This window comes from Dreissena polymorpha, chromosome 5, assembly GCF_020536995.1.
Source record: "Dreissena polymorpha isolate Duluth1 chromosome 5, UMN_Dpol_1.0, whole genome shotgun sequence".
NCBI lineage: Eukaryota > Metazoa > Mollusca > Bivalvia > Myida > Dreissenidae > Dreissena > Dreissena polymorpha.
The window spans coordinates 33,019,552-33,039,027 of record NC_068359.1 but is presented as its reverse complement, the minus strand read 5'-3'; the positions used below and the strand labels follow the sequence as shown (position 1 = coordinate 33,039,027).

The window sequence follows — 19,476 nt, the reverse complement described above, 5'->3', positions numbered from 1 at the left end:
AAATTGTAATTGAACAAAGTGAAATTTTCAGCTCTGTCATAGATTCTTGAGACTCTATTCCATGAGTTTCTCATGCTTTGTATGCTTGACTGCATTCTATCTCTTCTGTCATATACAGGTGTCCCTTTGCGCCAATATTTTATAATCCCTTGTATAAACATATTAGATGGATGAGCTAAACCATTTCACAGTTGAGTTAACACAAACAATTGAATACTAAATACATCTCTGCGCCACTACTGTGTAACTCTATGCACCGCTTTGGTTTATTTAATTTTTCAAATCATTTGGCAGGTTATTTACTTACCTCCCTTTAAAGCTTATTACTTCCCTTGGATTTGTTTTTTTTGACCTTTGACCTTGAAGGATGACCTTGACCTTAACCTTTAGCCACTCAAAATGTACAGCTCCATGAGATACACATGCATGCCAAATATCAAGTTGCTATCTTCAATATTGCAAAAGTTATGGCCAATGCACCATACCGGGGGCGTAAAAATAAGTGAAAATCTCTGACCTGGCCCCACCCAAACCCCCATAACTTTTGACCCAGGGGTCAGATCAAAATTCTGAACAGTGCAGGGTCGCACATATGCTCATAGCTACCATGTGTGAAAGTTTCAAGGTTCTAGTGCTTATAGTGTAGAAGGAGATAGTGGCCAGGACGGACAGACGGACAGACAGACAGACGGACAGACGGACGGCGGAGATAACCACAATATCCCCACGCTTTTCAAAAAGCGTGGGGATAAAAATACAAATTTGTTGTATATTATTAAATGGTTTATGTATATATTAGCAGTACTGTTGTTACTCGTGAAAACGTTGAGCTTTTATGTAAATGGAACTCCTTTTTTTTCTATCTCGTTCCCACGACATACTGACTCGAGGGAACGGCTTACTATCTCTTGGGAACGAGTTAGCTAGGTCGTGGGAACGATTTAAGAAGTAGAAGGAACGAGATAGAAAAAAGAGGAGTGCGATGAAAAAAGAGCGGTGCAGTAAATAAAGGAGGTGTGCATTAAACAAAGGAGGAGAAAAGTTGAGCTATATCGAGGGGACGACTTAGCTAACTCGTTCCCACGAAATATGCAGCCAATCAAATTATTTTATAAAATTAACGTTTACCCATGTGCATCATGGCCGAGAGAAATGAGTTGATCGGAAGGTATTTTCAGGAAGGACTTTCATATCGTCAAACGTATAATGTACTGCTAAAACACAAGGTATATCAATATCTGTTCGTCACACATACCGGGTCATGCAATCATTAGACTAAAAGTGATGAGTCTACTCGGATATTCGGACAGTTAAAGACTTCATTTTAAACGAATTTTAGCTGCTATTTCCAGATATTTGGTTTTTTGTAATGAAATATATCTTTAATTTCGGTGTGGTCTTGTGCTGTGGTGGGAAGCCGGAGTGCCCGGAGGAAACCCCACCTATCCGGAATGGTCTTGGGGACCACCAATCATACGTACATCATCGGCTGCCGGGAACGGCGACAGTGATTCAATATTGTGACCGATTTAGGCCTGGGGTGAAGAACCACATCCATGCAGCTGAACCATGGTCGGCAATCGCGATGCGTTTCAAAGCCAATGTATGTACATGTATAGAGAATGGATATGCAAAATATTGCGCAATGATTTGTCTTTAAAAGCAACAAATATTTTCTGTCTTATTTTTTTATTTGTTGCGTTAGTTTCATGTGCTTTATCAAGGTAAGAATTGTATATTTGAGAAGTCTGTCCATACGAGTGTAGAGTCTGTAACACGTGAGCACGTGGATTTGACTGCTCCTGCAGCCAGTAGACCCAACCCGACGAACCTCATTCGCACGGTCAAAAGACCTATCGAATACATGTATTTTATAGGTCAAACGAATGCGGCAAAAACTCAGACCTGCAGATCATGCAAACATTCAAGCAGAGCAGGTATGTGTATAAGATAAGTTAATACACATACCTGAGCAGAGGTACGTTGGAAAAAATAAATTATTACTTATAAGTTATGTGAGAGACCGTTGAACAAGCAGCGATTGTGTACCACAATGATTATACAGGTGCAGGATCACGCGACTTTGTGCGGTTCCCCTCTTTTAACTTCAATGGCTGTAAACACGATGGTAAGTGTTTTTTTTATTTCAAATAACTTTTTAAAACGACTTTTCTTAAGAATTTCTTATGGCGATGTGAAATACGGCGTGATTACATTCTGCCAAGCCCGTGCGTAAACCACCGAAAACTGCACCATGTTATAGCTAATTATTTATGAGCGATGTGACTGATGAAGGTACGTATTTTCAGCTCGACATTGACGGCCATACTCCATACTTCTAAAAGAAAGACATCACAGTGGGGAACAAAAGACATCTCGTGTTTTACACAGACCGTCTACTAGAGCTGCTAGTCTCGGTGAAAACATGGTGCATGGACGGTACAGTCCGAGTCGTGAAGAGTCCGTTTAAGCAACTGTTCGGCATTCATGGTTTCGTCAAGTGCGATGACCGCATGAAACAGATCCTACTAGTCTCTGCATCATGTCTTTGGGAAGTAAACACTTATACTATGAGGTATAAAAAGGTTAATATTTTGATTTCATTTCTTATTCATTCCCCATTTCTCATTAGCCGCCAATTGTAATATCAAATAAATCATTCTCAAACAATTTCTTATATAGTTTAAATAGTGTACTGACTACTGTACTCCGTGGAAGAAAGACTTCTTTCTGTATTGTTTATTGTACAAGCGGACTAATTTCCTTATTTAATAACTAAATAGGTCATGAGAGCCATTGATCGAAGACTACCGATGGACGTTGCAGTGAAAACATTCGCAGGCGTTGAGGCAGCGATTCCCTGGGTGTGACATTCAATGGTGTGCATTCCATTGGTCGCAAGTGGTTTTCCGCATGATATTGTACCAAACTCACAAGTACCAAACTCAAATATATATACTCGTGGGAACGAGATAAAAAAAGGAGTGCATTTACAAAAAATGAGTGTATTTAACCTCTGTGCCTTCGTATGCCAAACTACAGCTGGATATACAGTACAGCTCACGTGAATGGTCATACTGGAAAGCTGGAAGTTGGAATATGACAACAAATGCCAGCACTATTGGTAGTGCTGTGGTCTACAAAATAGAGGATATTTTTGGGTTTGGTAAATTATCAATTTAAATTCACGAGAGATTAGAAATATTAATATTTTCACGCGATAATCGACCGCGAAACCAAAACATGTTATTTTCATTAAAATGGTTTTACAATGTTGTTGTTTTCTTTTAAATCGAAAAAAAGTTTGTTTGATGATTTTTCTACATAATTACATTATTAAAGTGAAAAAAGCAAAGGTGTATTTTTTGCGGTTGTTTTCCGTGCTTCACCGAATGCTATTTTAGTAATGTAGTGTCCTGCATAATTATTGATGCATAACTTTTAATGCATGTATATATGGTATAAAACTATATAAAGTACCGGTACACACCAAGCTTGCAATTCACGTTTTTATGCTTATAAATGCAGACAGTCTAAGTACACACTATAACGAAAGTGAAGAATAATAAGAAATATCAGCAACATACATGTATGTTCAAATGGTACACGTATTAATTATAGTATGCTTAGATAAATTGATACTAAATCAAGTATTACTTAATTCTCTTGATATGGCATATAATGTACTTAAAGCTTATTTGGTTGCGACAGAGACGTAGATAACAGAGATTGGCAACTTGTTCTTCCGATATATTCCGGCTTTCCGAGATCTCGCGCGTCACGGGATTTCGCGAGACCTGAAGAAAATGAGACGACGCCATTTTGAATCCGAAGCTGGTAAAAGCAACACATTTAGAGCGAATTTAGAGCGAGTACCTGGTTGAAATTGACTGAATATATTATTATTTCAATTGCTGGGTAGTTTTATCTATTTGTTTACATCAGTCAAAAACTTTCACGATTTAAACGATTTTAAGGTGCACGATTTCACGGAATTCTCAAATCATGCCCCAGTGACATTTACTCTCATTCTCCTAGCAGAGTTGTCGTTCGTGCCTCACCATACATTTCTGCAAAGGGCTCAGTGCCAGGAATCTTGGCAAAACTTATCAAAGTAGTTGTACGCTCGTTCATGGAAATATCTAGGACCCCAGGCATAATATTTTTAAGTAATTTACATAAGATTTATTTTAAGTCGGCAAGAGTGAATAAAACAACAAACATAAGCTCGGGCAGCTTGTACAACCGACTATAAAACATGATGAATAAGGATAACAAGTGTATACGAGCTGAAAGACTGAAACCAATTTGTAATTAAATAAGGCAAATATACATAAAATATATAGAATGATATTACAACATCCAGCGATTTTTCTTCCCCAATTGGGAAAAGTACATGTACCATACAAATTGAGAACAAATCTGAAATCGGGAAAATTCGCGTCGTGAAATCTTCCGATGGGGATATACAGTTGTTGTTTGATATTCAGTGTTAGTGCTTATTTTATTTGTTAATTTGCAGATAATGCACTTTTGGAACACAATTGACGGCATTTGCCTTCATTTTGGGAAATTTCAGACAGCAATTGGGAATTTTGTGGTTTTTCTTCAGTTGGAAAAGTAACTTTTACGGGTACTTAATAAAGAAGGGAAAAATATCGCTGACATCAGATATGGTAGTTTAAACAGTTTAGATTTTTCTGCTTAATAGTCAGATAATTATTAAAGAAAAAAGAACAAGAGCTGTCTACATCGGAAGCCATATGCCCCCCAAAAACGCTTTTTCGAAACCTAAACGCAGATTTCGAAACCTTAACGCGGACCCTAAGTTCATTGTCAAGGCCAAATGGGTCAATTTGTGTGCGTATGGAAAGGCCTTGTCCATATACACATGCATACCAAATATGAAGGTTACATCTGAAGCGACATAGAAAATAATGAGCATTTTTCGAGCGAAAACGCAATTTTTTATGATTCAAGGGCCGTAACTCAAAAGTGCCTGGGTAAATTTGGCTGATTATCTAACTTAACCTAGATTTTATTGCCTTACACATTTTTATAAAGTTTGGTGAAGATCCGATGACAATTGCTGGAGTTATTGAGCGGAAACGAGAAAAAAACTCAATTTTTCTATATCATGGGCCGTTACTCAGGAGAGTCTTGGTCAATATGGCTGATTATCGAACTTGACCTAGATCTTATGACCATACACATTTTCATGAAGATCCTACGACATTTGCTCGAGTTATTGAGCGGAAACGAGAAAAACGCATTTTTTTCGATGATTCAAGGGCCGTAACTCATTAGTGTCTGGTTCAAATTGGTCGATTATTGATCTTGACCTAGATGTTATTGCCTTACACATTTTCATGAAGTTTGGTAAAGATCCTATGACATTTGCTTGAGTTATTGAGCGGAAACGAGAAAAAAAAAACAAATTTTACAATGATTCAAGTGCTGTAACTCAGGAGTGTCTATGTCAATTTGGCCGATTATCGAACTTGACGTAGATTTTATTGGTTTACAGATTTTCATGAAGTTTGGTGAAGATCTGATGATATTTGCTCGACTTATTGAGCGTGAACAAGAAAAATCCAATTTTACGATAATTCAAGGGCCGTAACTCAAGAGTGTCTGGGTCAATTTGCCCGATTATCGAACTTGACCTAGATGTTATTGCCTTACACATTTTCATGAAGTTTGGTGAAGATCTGAAGACAATTGCTTGATTATTAAGCGGAAACGAGAAAAAACCCAATTTTTCGATGATTCAAGGGCCGTAACTCAGGAGTGTCTGGGTCAATTTGGCCGATTATCGAACTTGACCTTGATGTTATTGCCTTACACATTTTCATGAAGTTTGGTGAAAATCTGATTACAATTGCTTGACTTATTGAGTGGAAACTAATCCGGACGGACGGACTTACTCACGGACGGTGCGATTTTAATATGCCCCCAGAACCTAAATAAGAGGTTTAAACAAATATTTTAAGTACAAAACATATATAATACAGCGTTACTGGACATTTAACATTTTATAAGCTTATATACGTAAAGCAGCACGTTTAGTCACCAATAGACAATTCACATTATCTTGAATTTCTAAAGCACACACACGTAAAGCACGTAAAATAAGGTAGAAGCTAGCACATTTAGTTTACATAGCATCCTCAGCAGCAAATAAAACAGTACACAGTATCTTGGGTTTCTTAAACACATATCAACAATACAGAGACACAGCATCCATAAAAAAACAACAGAAGCTTGCAGATTTAGCTTACAGAGCATACACGGACAGCGGCAACTAAGCTAAGCAGATACTAACAACATATACCATTGAAGTGGAAAAAATAACCCACGTAAGGCACAAGCAAAACTTTAGAACTAAATGATGTGATGCTCCCTTGCTGTGGAGATCCCACTTAATATATAACTTTTGCACAAACAGATTTTGCCATTAAATGATCCAATTACAGTTTTTGATTGCGAGAAATTTGTATATTTACTAAAGTCTTCCGGTAGGGAGCTCGACAGCGAGGGGGGATAATATCTAAAGGAATTCTTACCATATGGTGTTGTGCGTACCTGTGGTATCTGTAAAATATTGATGTATCTAAAATTTATAGTTGACTGTCTCTTAACAACTAAATAACTAAACAAAGGTGGAGAAATTTCATTTATGATTTTAAATGTTCCAATATCCATTGATCTTATACGTCTTATTTGCAATGACGGAAGGCCTACCCTTGGAAAAGATCACTATATGAAGTGCTATAGTCGTTGTATATAAAGCGAATTGCCCTTTCCTGAAGTTTTCCATCTTTTTAATATTAGTTTTTGAACAGAAATGCCAGGTCATTATACACAAATTAAAATTTGATAAAACAAAAGTATGGAAAATAAGAAGCTTGTTTGCTACACTTAAATTTCTGCAAACACTTTTTAAGATGTTAATCTGAGTAGCAGCTTTCTTATATACTCCTTGTATATGCGTATCAAAATTAAGTTTATAATCTGTGTCGATACGCAGTAGTTTAACAGTGTTTTCACAAGTAATATCGGCATCACCTATCTTAAATGAGTTTTTTTTTTACTAGAAGATGATTTGACTATTTAAAAAGATTGAAATGAGTCAGGGTTTGCTTGCATCTTGTTAAAATGAAGCCAATCAATAAAAATGTAACTTTCTGATTGTAAGACACTAATAAGTTCATCAAAGTTTGAAGTGTAAAATGAAAGAGTATTTTCATCTGCATAATTAAATAGGGTAGACCTTTTTATAAAATAAAAATAAATCATTAATAAAGACGTAGGGGCCCCAGGATAGACCCTTGGGGTATTCCTTTTGTTATTCTGGCCCATGTACTAACTGTATCTCCTATTTTAATTTTTTGTTTTCTGCTAGAAAGGTAAGACTGTAATAGTCTGGATACAGGCTCTGACATACCATATGTTGACAGTTTTAACAATAGAATATCGTTTGTCAGGCAATCGGAGGCCTTGGAAAGGTCCATGATAATTGCTGCAGCGTAGTGGTTTTTATCCAGAACCTGCCTCCATTCCTCCAAAAGTTTAATACGGTGGTTTGACAGCCATGTCCCGTTCTAAAAGCACATACAAATTTATAAAAAAATTGTATCAAAATGAGAATTAAGTTGTTTAGCAATTACTTTCTCAAATTTTTAGATGGCATTGGTAAAACACTTACTGGTCTATAGTTAAATTTGCAGAAAGGGTCATTTTATTGTATAAGGGTGTGACTTGTGCCATTTAGAGTTTATCAGGAAAAGTACTTGTGGCAATAGAAATGTTTACAAGATTAGTAAGAGGCTCAGTTAAGGCCGGTTTACCAATTTATAAAAGCTTAGCTGATATTTTGTCAACCCCAGTGGCTTTCTTTACATTTAGCATATTGATTTCTTTGGCAACATTGGGCATGGCTATTAGTTTAAAATTAAAGGTTCAAATATCTGGATACTTTTCATTAATTTTTCTGAGACGTGGGTGACTATCTAGATCAAAAATGTAGTTTTCCCCGATGGAATGGGCAACATTTGCAAAGTACGAATGAAAACAATCAGCGTTATCGTTGTCATTGGTTGTGATTTTGTTGTTTTCATGTAAAAATATTTTTGGCAGTTTTGTACTTGGTTTATTTGATAGAAATGGCTTAATGGTTTTCCAAAAAGTTGATGTTTTTGCCCCACCAATGCATCTTTATTGAAAATATTGGTTTGCTGATTTGTGTTTTAATTTATTAACAAGGTTTCTTTGTTTTTGGGAACATATCGTTAGTCTGCATGTTGGAAAAGCATAATCTTTTGCAAAAAAAATAATTAGATAATATGTTTGATATGCTTACTATATCATTGTATGTAGATAATTATCACATTTACAAATTGCATGTGTATTGCTGAAATATTAACTTTATTTAATATGGTTTAATACTTACCAAGAACTATTAATTACTTTAGTAATGCTACTTGTGTGCTTGTTTAATATATTGCTTTTAATACTTTACAGTAAAAATTATACACATAATTAATAGCGTGCATTATAAAAAGATCAAGACTATAGTATATACGTGTATTTATGTTTGTATGACACAGGATGAGAAAATTGTGCAGCCAGTCCGGAATTTAAACCTGGGATCCAAGTGCTCTTCTGATTGAGCTAAACAGGGCGCCACAAAACAACTCCCCTTAAGTGACAATCACTCAGTTCGTGCACTGACATTTTCCTCTATCAAGCTGGAATTTGTTCGAGAATTCAAGTCACAGTGATCAGTGTAAACCTGATCCATTCAAACCACGGACAGATTTTGTTGACAATTGCTTGTGGCATGGTCACACATTGGGACCAAATGTTGCATGATGGGAAAATTGAACAGCCAATCCAAGACTCGAATCTTTGACCCCTTGCTATCAGGGCCAGTGCCTATGATCGTGCTGTTAGATACATGTGTACAATAAAACATGTAATTAATTACTTGATCGCTATCAACGGTTACCGGTTACCTGGTAATTTGAAACTGCCACCATTGTGGGATAATGCTATTGGTCATTATCAAGTTCTGAACATATTGACTAACCAACATGTAGAATAGTAGATGTTTGTTTCTGTTCACAATGCTTAAAACTATAAATCTATAAACTGCAGTTCTAGGTCTTATTGCCACTTTAAGATATAATAAAATATGATAAATGAAATGCTTAACATTGCTTAATTCTTCATTCATGCCCAAGCTTGTATTTCAAGAGTCTGAGAGAATACTTTCCAGTCAGGAAAGAGGTATGTGTTCAAATCCCAGAAGGGGCTCCAGAAGATGATGTAATGGCAACAAAACATTTATTGATACTATTCCATTGGTACTTTCATTTCAATACAATTATTGCAATGGTTTTATATTGCATTGTCTAGTTTATAAATATCAAATATGTCTGAAATCAAATATTTCATTGTAAAAACATCAATAAAGCAATGATCCTGAATATTTTATTTAATGATGTCAATATCAGTATCAGCTTCCCATTACCAGTATATACAACATTTAAAACAACTTCAGTTTGTAAAAATATTCACAAAAGAAAATTAAATTAACTGCTGTTTTTACTCTTGAAATTGGGAATTCAAGCGTCAATTCAACCAAAATTTAGAAAATACTATGAGTTTTCTAAATTTTTAAAATTAAAACTATGATATCATATATAAAACATAGATTTTATTCAATACCCGGTACCTGGTGTTTATTTTCATCATGATCTCTGACCAGTAATAATTTTACACGAAACAGTTCAATTTTCTTACACTTTCCTTTAAACAGGTTTACTGGGATACATGTGTTATCTTTAATTTTGATAAATAACTAAGATTAAATATATGCACATTCTTAATGTAATATACATGTACATGTATCATGGCATTTTTTAAAGTTTTATATTTCCAACCAAGTTGATATTCTGAAACAGCCTGTGGTACAATATGCCATATATACAAATATACAATATAAATTAATGTTTTTTAACAAAACATACCAACATGCATTATTAGTCTTTACAACATTTATTATCTAAATGAATAAATTGTCACATTTATTATTTAATACATAAACTTTTTTCTGCAATCAATTTTTACATTTATCAGTGCAATATGTACCCATTAATATACAATTTATCAAATTTTAATGCTTGTTTGTTAGATTGAAAAGAGACTCAAAAAATAAGTTATTAGTATGGTACTGTATGTTGAAACATAAATAAAGCTGAACATGACGGATTAAACTGAAGTCAAGTTGTGTCTTCTTTTTTATTTTAATAAGATATTAACTATGGAAAAGTATGCAAGTGTATGAAAGTAAAAAGTAAGGACATTCGAATTTACACCCCACTGTCCCTTTTTCTCTTATTGTTTTTCTATTGTTAAACAAATCCACTGCACTTGCTAAGAATTAAAAAATCCTGTCATATGTAATCATGCTTTAAATGTGTGTACTTGGATGCATTGCTGTACCTTCTGAATATCCTGAATAAATGATATTAACATTGAACAAAACAAGGACATGCACTTTTGTATGTGGTATCAGCATTTCACGTCTTTCTCTAGAAATTTGCTAAGGCACAGGGGAAAATATGTGTGATTCACCAGGTACTGGGTTACCCCTTTGAATTTGTATACTTTTAGGCAATCAAATGTTACTGTACTTAAGAAAGAGCAATAATTGGACAGATATATTTAAACTAATCAGCCTTGAAAAACTAATCAGCCTTGAAAAAGCTGTTGAATCCTTTTTATTTTTATGTCTTTTATGATATTGAAGAATTTATACAGCAACGCAAATTGGTCAGAAAATGTAATAAATTAAAGATTTAGGCACATGGGTGCCCTGAGGCTTAAATAGCCTGGGAAAAGGCATGGGTATTACTAGTGTGGTGATTTATTATTTATTTAAAAGATCATGTAAAGAATTGAATGAATGGAATAGCAGCTTGGTCCTGTGCAGTTTTGATTCTGTACTTTGTTGACAGAATGCCATTCTTCTTTTATATATTTTTTATTGTTATAAATATTGCTGAATGAAATTGCAAGTGTATGATAGATGCTTCCAGTTGTCCTCTTTCAGGAAAAGCATGGGACAATTAAATTGATAACAATAATGAATACAAAATTGATCACAATAATGAATACACACATCATAAGAATTAAATAAATACCGTAACACACACTCACAGCGTGCATATATATATTATCGCACACACAAAATCGTTTTTACTAAAAGGCATACATTTGATTTGAATTATTTATTTATTTTATTAAAATTTCAATTATAATTTTACATTTTTTGCGTCAAGAAAGAAATTTAAACAATTGTTATTTTTTAATGTTTATTGTTATTTTGTATCACAGGTGGTTAGCGTGTGGCTATGATATTAATTAGTGAAAACATCATTTTGAATGATAAATAATCATATTATAACGAAAAATTAACTTTTCTGAAAAAAATAAATATTTCACTATCAAATATATATATAACAAGGTATGCAACTCAAAATCAGCCCAAAACGGGGTGCATCGCTTTGAACAGCCATATCTTCATAAATTTTGCAGCGATTTTCACGATCTCGGTCTTATTCAACGCAGAAATGAATTTCCTTTCTGGAAATGTATATGTCTTGCAATATTTTAACAAATGCTGGGTCAACTTTTAAGAAATAACACGATACACAACACGCATGACCCAGTTGACAGTGATCATGCTGTCTTTAAGACTGAAATCTTCACGGAGTAAAGGGCAACTTCCCTACAAAGTTCATGTAGTTCGATACCATAATTCAATAAAACGTATGAAAAAACATTATTACCGTTCTTGTCGTTACATTCTGCATCAAGACTAACTGTCCAGCGCCGTTTGAAACCTTTGTATACATACATTTCAACTAACTGACATTTTAAACATACGAGTGATTTCATTGGTCCAATGCGGAGGTGTGTCTTTACAACTGGAGATTTCATTCATAAAGAATACATGATCACTGTCAACTGGGTCATGCGTGTTGTGTATCGTGTTATTTCTTACAAGTTGACCCAACATTTGTAAAAATATTGCAAGACATATACATTTCCAGAAAGGAAATTCATTTCTGCGTTGAATAAGACCGAGATCGTGAAAATCGCTGCACAATTGATGAAGATATGGCTGTTTAAAGCGATGCACCCCGTTTTGGGGTGATTTTGAGTTGCATACCTTGTTATATATATATTTGATAGTGAATTTTTTTTTTTCAGAAAAGTTAATTTTTCGTTATAATATGATTATTTATCATTCAAAATGATGTTTTCACTAATTAATATCATAGCCACACGCTAACCACCTGTGTTTTGTATAAGTTCAATTACATTTCACCTAGTTTACTGCATATAGAGCTGCTCGTCAAGGTTGATGTAGGTATGGCGTCGGTTCCTGCCGGTTCTTTCCCGTACAAGCTGGGCCTGCATTGGGAGGTACTCGGCCTCGCGCCTCAGGAGTGGAATCAAGACATATAACGAGCACTTGTGGTCGGCTGCCCTCAAGCTCAACCGACGGTGCCACCCTAAAAAACCCAGCTAATCAGACATCATCAGACATTAAGTAACAACATGGAAATAACTACTCACAATAAAAAGCAAAAACACATACGTTCATGAGAATATTAATGCAACAGAAACCTTCTGTGTCATTGTTCGTCCTAAAAGTTTGCCGGTACATATACCACTCTTCCGTAGTCCAAACTGTGCTATCCAACCAGATTGATAGGATGTATTCAAACACGGCTCCCGTCTCCATAGACGTTGAGCCAATCGGTATTTATATCAAAGTACTGACAGTACTGGTGTGACGATGCTTCTGAAGAGGATGGATATAAAAGCATCAATTTAAGTTTATCTACATCACCACAATTGTGTATAAGGGTACGACAATTTTGGGTACGAAAAAAATGGGTACGAAATTTTTGGGTACAAAAATTATGCAAACAAAAATTGGGTACGAACAAAATTTGGTTACGAAAAAAAAATCGGGTACGAAAAAAAATTGGTTGCGAAACAAAAATTGGGTACGAAAAAAATTGGGTGCGAAAAATTTTGGGTACGAAAAAAAAATAGGGGGGGGGGGGGTACGGGGAAGTAGTTCCCGTGGGGAACTTGACCCATTCAGCGAAACTGGGAGGCGGGTTACATTCTCGATCAAATATAACAAGAGATTGAAGAAATATCTTTAACAAGATATTCGACGTGTATTTTCTGTACCACTTATCTTAAAAAAACGTTCTGTTACAGTTAAACGTTTGTGGGTTATAACATTTCGTTACGTAGCAGATATATTAAAAACTTGACACGCGCTTTAATTACACAATGGCCTTTAATTTCACGTGTATATCATACCAAACTTTATATTTCGTTGTTTCCTTTCCTAAGTTAATGATGTTGTGTACGGACGTGATTTCACATGCCCATGTGCATGAACATATAATTTTTCTCTTTCTTTTATGCTGTTTATATACCATACTCGCTTTAACGTTTACAAATGGCAGGTTCGAAATAATTCGTTTTCTTTACACTCATGATCGCGTTTAACATTAAATATACACGTTTTCATTCGCAATTTATTTACAGAATCACGACAAATGTCAAATACAATACAGAAAATGCATAGTTGTTTCATTGATCTATAAACATATAATGGATTGAATATAATTGATTTAAAATTAACGTTCTCAAACTATTATGAGATCTTTTTTCCATAATATGCTGTCTTATTCATAACTGATCTTCCTTTACCTTTATCAATGATAATCAGCGAGGTATGCCGATTAGAATTAAACAAACTTCTCTTTAAAAACGAATGCATCAACATGCTTTTTGAGTATGTGTTCCGATAATATAGAGGCCATTTTACAGAAAATCGACATAAATGTAAATAAACAATTAAAAAATAGCCGACAACAACTGATTTAGCGTTAAATTTTCCGGGTACGGTAGAAAAATCTCAATTGGACTGGCTCGGTCTTTTACATAGGTCGCCATTGTAAAGATTTTTTTCATGGTATGATAACTTAGACTAGCTGCTGAAGCAGCATCGTCAAAAATCATTTGTTAGAGAATGAAATGTTTATTGACTGTCCATAATTATTAATTGTACCTGTTAAATGCACGCGGAATCTGTACTGTAGGCAGAAATGGAATCGCCATCATCTTACTCATCAAGTCATGGATGGCCTCGCGTCTTTCGTACGTCGTCTTCAGACCCACTTCATTAATGCGTCTTAGAACCGCCTGGCTCCAATGAAATGCGCAGCCTTTCAACTGGGATGTGGGGAAAAAACCTAGCGTAGCGCATGCCATAGTGCTGAAATATTAAATGTACAAATTGCATTATTAGTTGGCGTGTATCTTTTTGATAAGTACACATTGCATAACACGAATAACGCTATACGACATGATTAATACAAATGTATAACCAACATATTTCCAAGTCAATCACTAAGTCTTGGACAACTGGGTGTTCGCGCCACAGATACAATATGTACCGAGACACCGCGACGTAGTCCGCCTTCCTTCTTCTCGACATCAGCACGAAGAGGAGGGTCACCTGCTTTAAGCAATCGTCATGTCACAGGAAGGCGTGCACTGAAAGCAGCTGATAGAACGGCTTGTGCACGACGTGAAAAGTGCCGTCGATGAACCAGCGGTTGGACTTCTGCAGTCGGGTCAGCTCATTGTCGGTAGCGAATACGAGGTGGCGTGCGCTGTCATACTGTACATCACCACGTAGAAAGCCATCGCCAATGAAGTCTGTGTCCACATGTGTTTAAAATAATTATAATAACATCCATGTGATAACACTCTGGAATGTTACTGAAACGAACAGTTTAACATGGGCATAGCATTAACAACGTCACGCAATTAACGTATATCATTATTAATCATTATTTAGTATAATAACGTATATCATTATTAATCATTATTAAATATAATAATTATTTGCTACTTAAATTATAGCACAATTTTTCGATTTCATACCGTTCATCGATTCCAACAGGCGGTTGTACATCGGCTCTGGTTAAAGTCCCCGGCCATATATATATGGGCATAATCGTAAGAAAACGTGTTTTTATTGAGGATATCACTGAAAATCCGGTTGATATTGGTTGAAAACAAACAATATAGCGATTTTTACTTTGAGGTCGAGTACGGTAAAGTTCGAAAACGACCTTATTAATATTCATGATTCGACACGTTAATTAAAACCTAAACAGACAAAATTGCGGATGCGGGAGAATTTAGCGGAGAGAAGGTAAGAACAAATGCAAATACATCTGTTTCAGACGAAAACTGAGTTGCAACGCTACGTATTTGCTAAATCTATATATTTATCTTCCATATGCTAATAATATTTAGCGAAAGCTAAATATAGATATAATTTGCATAACTCGCGACGCTGCAAAGATTTTCGCCTTTTGTATGTATTTATGATAATTTATATATTATTTTATCGACTCAAAACAGATTTTGACCAGGTTTTCGATATCAACGTCGATAAAAATATATTTCAATAAATTTATGTAAAGTTTATTTCTCGCTATACGATTTATATGCAAAACATCGATCTATTCCGCGAACGGCGACTTTAAATCGAAAGGCTCGTACTCGGTGTCTTCTGACATTTCTGGCAATCCAAAATCGTGGGAAATGTCAAATCTTCCAACCAGAGGATCAGCGGATGACTGATTATACAACGAATAAAATGTATAAATGTGTTTAACAATGACAACGAAACATATGTAAATTAAAGATGGTATAAAAGAAACATATGTAGATTTAAGATGAAAAATAAACTCTGAAATAAAAACGTGTGAGGGGCGAGGGAAAAATCTGAATTAAATTTACATAAATAAAAAATCGATTATATTTGAAAATTAATTGACTGTCTAAAATCTTAGATATTATTTTCAATAGAGTTTGCATAAATACTTACCTGTATTGCATGTGCGATGCTGCCATCTGTCACAAACGTCACATGTGATGCCATGCTGCAAAGAGCGAACGGCCTTCTGGCAAAAAAAAAGTTTGTAAAACGATAATGGTTTTTAATAAATTATACCCCACAAACGAAGTTAAGGGGTGGGGAGTGGGGGGGGGGGGGTATATCGGAGTGAGCTTGTCTGTCTGTCGGTCGGTCTGTCTGTCGGTTGGTCGGTCGGTCCGTAGTAAGTGTCCTCTCTCTAATTCAAGTTGTTTTCATCCGATCTTCACCAAACTTGGTCAGATGTTGTATCTTAATGATGTCTAGGTAAGTTCGAATATGGGTCATGCCAGGTCAAAAACTAGTTCGCAAGGTCACTTAGTGCATTTTAAACATTGAGCATGGTGCCCGCTTTCCAATTAAAGTAGTTTTCATCAAACTTGGTCAGAAGTTGTATCTAGATGTTGTCTAGGTCAAGTTTAAATATGGGTCATGCCGGATCAAAAACTAGGCCACGGGATCACTAAGGGCGTTTTAATCATTCAGCAAAATATTCTGTGTTCTGTGTATTCTGCGACAAAGCTCTAGTTTCATTTAATCACTCATTATAAAAAAACAATACGAAGAAACAAGCCGACAACAAATGCAATTTATCATTTTAAACACCTTTATTCAAGTATAATACAAATCAAAATATATTTTCACCAAACGGACCGCGTACTAATCTAACACCCGCTGTTATCAATTAAGTTTTACAGAAAAGGTGTAATAAAATATCGGACTGAATTTGGGGCCGAAAAAGCTTGGTGCCGAATCGACCTGAATTTTTGGACTAGGTCGAAAGAGCTTGGTGCCGAAAAAGCCTGATCCCAGAATTTCCCTTGATGCATCTTACACGACTGTGTAATGTGACTTGATTATTCGAAACGCATATCATGGTATCTGTTATCAGTGGATTATATCTTACCCCATGTGGCTTTTAAGGCGATTGCCCGTGAAAGAAGATACCGAGTACTCTTTAAAAAAGGGAAAAAATGATACACTGATAGAGAAACATAGATTTTTTTGACAATCGCCCTTTTCTGAACAAGTGATTTTTCCCCCCAAAATTACAGTCTCTTACAGGCTGCATCCCAATCGCAAAAATACCCCCCCCCCCAATCTGACCTACATTTCCCCCAAAAGATGCAGAACTTTTCCACGAAACTTAATAATTGCTTTATTGAGTTGAATATACATGGGTATAATTCGGTAACACTTTATAATATAAATTTTAAAATGCAGTTAAACATTCACTTATAAACAATGGGAATAATGTTATTTTCATATTAATAATGTTTTATTTTTCTCATGCATGGTTTATCCCTCTATTTTTCCCAATCCAAAAGGCATAGGCTGTAAGATGTGAAGCCAAACAAGATGTGTTTGTGAAACATAAGTTCCCCCAATATATTTGACCTTGACCTTAAAGGATGACCTTGACATTGACCTTTCATCTCTCAAAATGTGCAGCTCCATGAGATACACATGCATGCCAAATATCAAGTTGCTATCCTCAATATTTCAAAATTTGACATTTGACCTTGACCTTGAAGAATGACCTTGACCATGACCTTTCACCACTCAAAATGTGCAGCTCCTTGAGATACACATGGATGCCAAATATCAAGTTGTTATCTTCAATAGTGCAAAAGTTTTGGCCTATGTTAAAGTTTGACGCAAACAAACCTGAACAAAGCATCAAACCAACAGACAGGGCCAAAACAATATGTCCCCCAGATGGATGGTCCATGGTCCGTATGGTCCCTAATTCGAAAAATTGAAAGTTGGAAAATACTGCATTTATATTCCGACCACGTTCGTCCCAAAAAATGTTCGTATCCGTGTTTTCAATGATTACAATGATTTGTGTAACGTCTTTAACTTTGATATAGTAGAAAGCATCATTTGTATGTCCCTTCCCATGGGGGAGACATATTGTTTTGGTGCCATCTGTCTGTCTGTTAAACAACTTAAACATTTTGGCATTTGCCATAACTTTTGAGTTTTGTCTAGACTTGAGATTTTTTGAGTGATTAATTTGTACAAAATATGTATATATATATATATTGAATTTCATAACAGACACATGCCACTTAACATGAACTATATACAGTGAACATTTGAAAAAAACATTCCATAAACTGCGTATATGTAGTTAACATTTCGAAAACACCTTTACAGTCACTATTCAACTAGATGTACATATCTTTCCATACTAGAAGAATTTGCTTATCAGTGAATTGTCTTCAAATATTGTTTTTTAATCGTAATAAATCAAAGAAAACAAACCGGTTCGTTGTTATTTTATCCTTTTTGTGAAGAAATTTATTTCCATTGTGATATGATGGGGCATTTTATTTCGATATCGGCTGGGTTCTGCTTACGGTCGGACGCCATGTTGTTTGTTTGAAGAGTACTGCGTATCGGTGTATTAATAGTAAGCCGCTTCGTAGATTACTAGCATAAAGTTCGGACCTGTCATTGGTGTACAAGATAAAAGAAATTGTTAGTTAAAGGAAAAACAATACAATTTTACCTTTTATTTCATTAATTTACATATTTTATGCATGATATGTAAAATATATCCGCGAGTTGCGTTATTTCGTGATAGTTAAATGCATTTGGTCATTATATCAATAAAAAAACATATAACATGATTAAAATACTGCTGTACTGCAAAATCAGATGCAATGTTAACGACTTCTTGGCGTGTGTATCCATAGCTCAGAGTGGCAACGGACTTGAGATTGTCCACCAGCCTGGATTCTTTCTCACGGGACAAAGTAGGAACACGTCCTGTAGCTACAGTGTCAATATGGACTTTTCCCAGGACACGATCCCGCAAGGTTTGCATATGTTCATTGAATTGTATGGATGCTTTTCGGACAGAAACATTGTCCTCCATGACACGTATATAGGCATTTGATAGTGTGGTAGCGAATACAGACTATATTTCTGCCTTATAGACTGTGGAACAGCCTGAAAAAGTGAGGTTATTTTAGCTATCAAATATTCGGATATTTGTTGACATCCCTAATAAATATATTTCCTTATTAACATTTTGAAGTTTCTGCTCATAAAATATATATATATATAATTTATGAACAAATAGTTTGGACCAATTTATAGTAATAAATCACAATATTATGTAAATTGCAATGACTATGTAAAATATTCAATATATGAAAATATTTATTTATTAAAAAAAATCCTTAATATTTCATATATTTTTAAACCTATTTTTTTTTATCTGGCCTTTTTCAAAAGTCGTTGTCACGTGATCAGAAAAAACATGGCCTCCTGCTCGCAGACGGATAATTAGGTCACAGCTGCCATTCCTGTTTATTGATGAAAACAATATTTGTATGTCAGTGGTAATAGTGAAAAGGGGCTTTTTTTGCAAAAAATTGTTCCAGTGCACGGCGAATGACAGTTAG

General features: G+C 35.1%; 1 long non-coding RNA gene across 1 annotated transcript; it reads left to right on the top strand.

Annotated features, from left to right (window-relative positions):
* Positions 1-1,966: 1,966 nt before the first annotated feature.
* Positions 1,967-2,894, top strand: LOC127832623 (uncharacterized). The gene is made up of 3 exons (XR_008026995.1): positions 1,967-2,128; positions 2,310-2,575; positions 2,784-2,894. It is a non-coding gene; the product is annotated as an uncharacterized LOC127832623 (long non-coding RNA).
* The last annotated feature ends 16,582 nt before the right edge of the window (positions 2,895-19,476 follow it).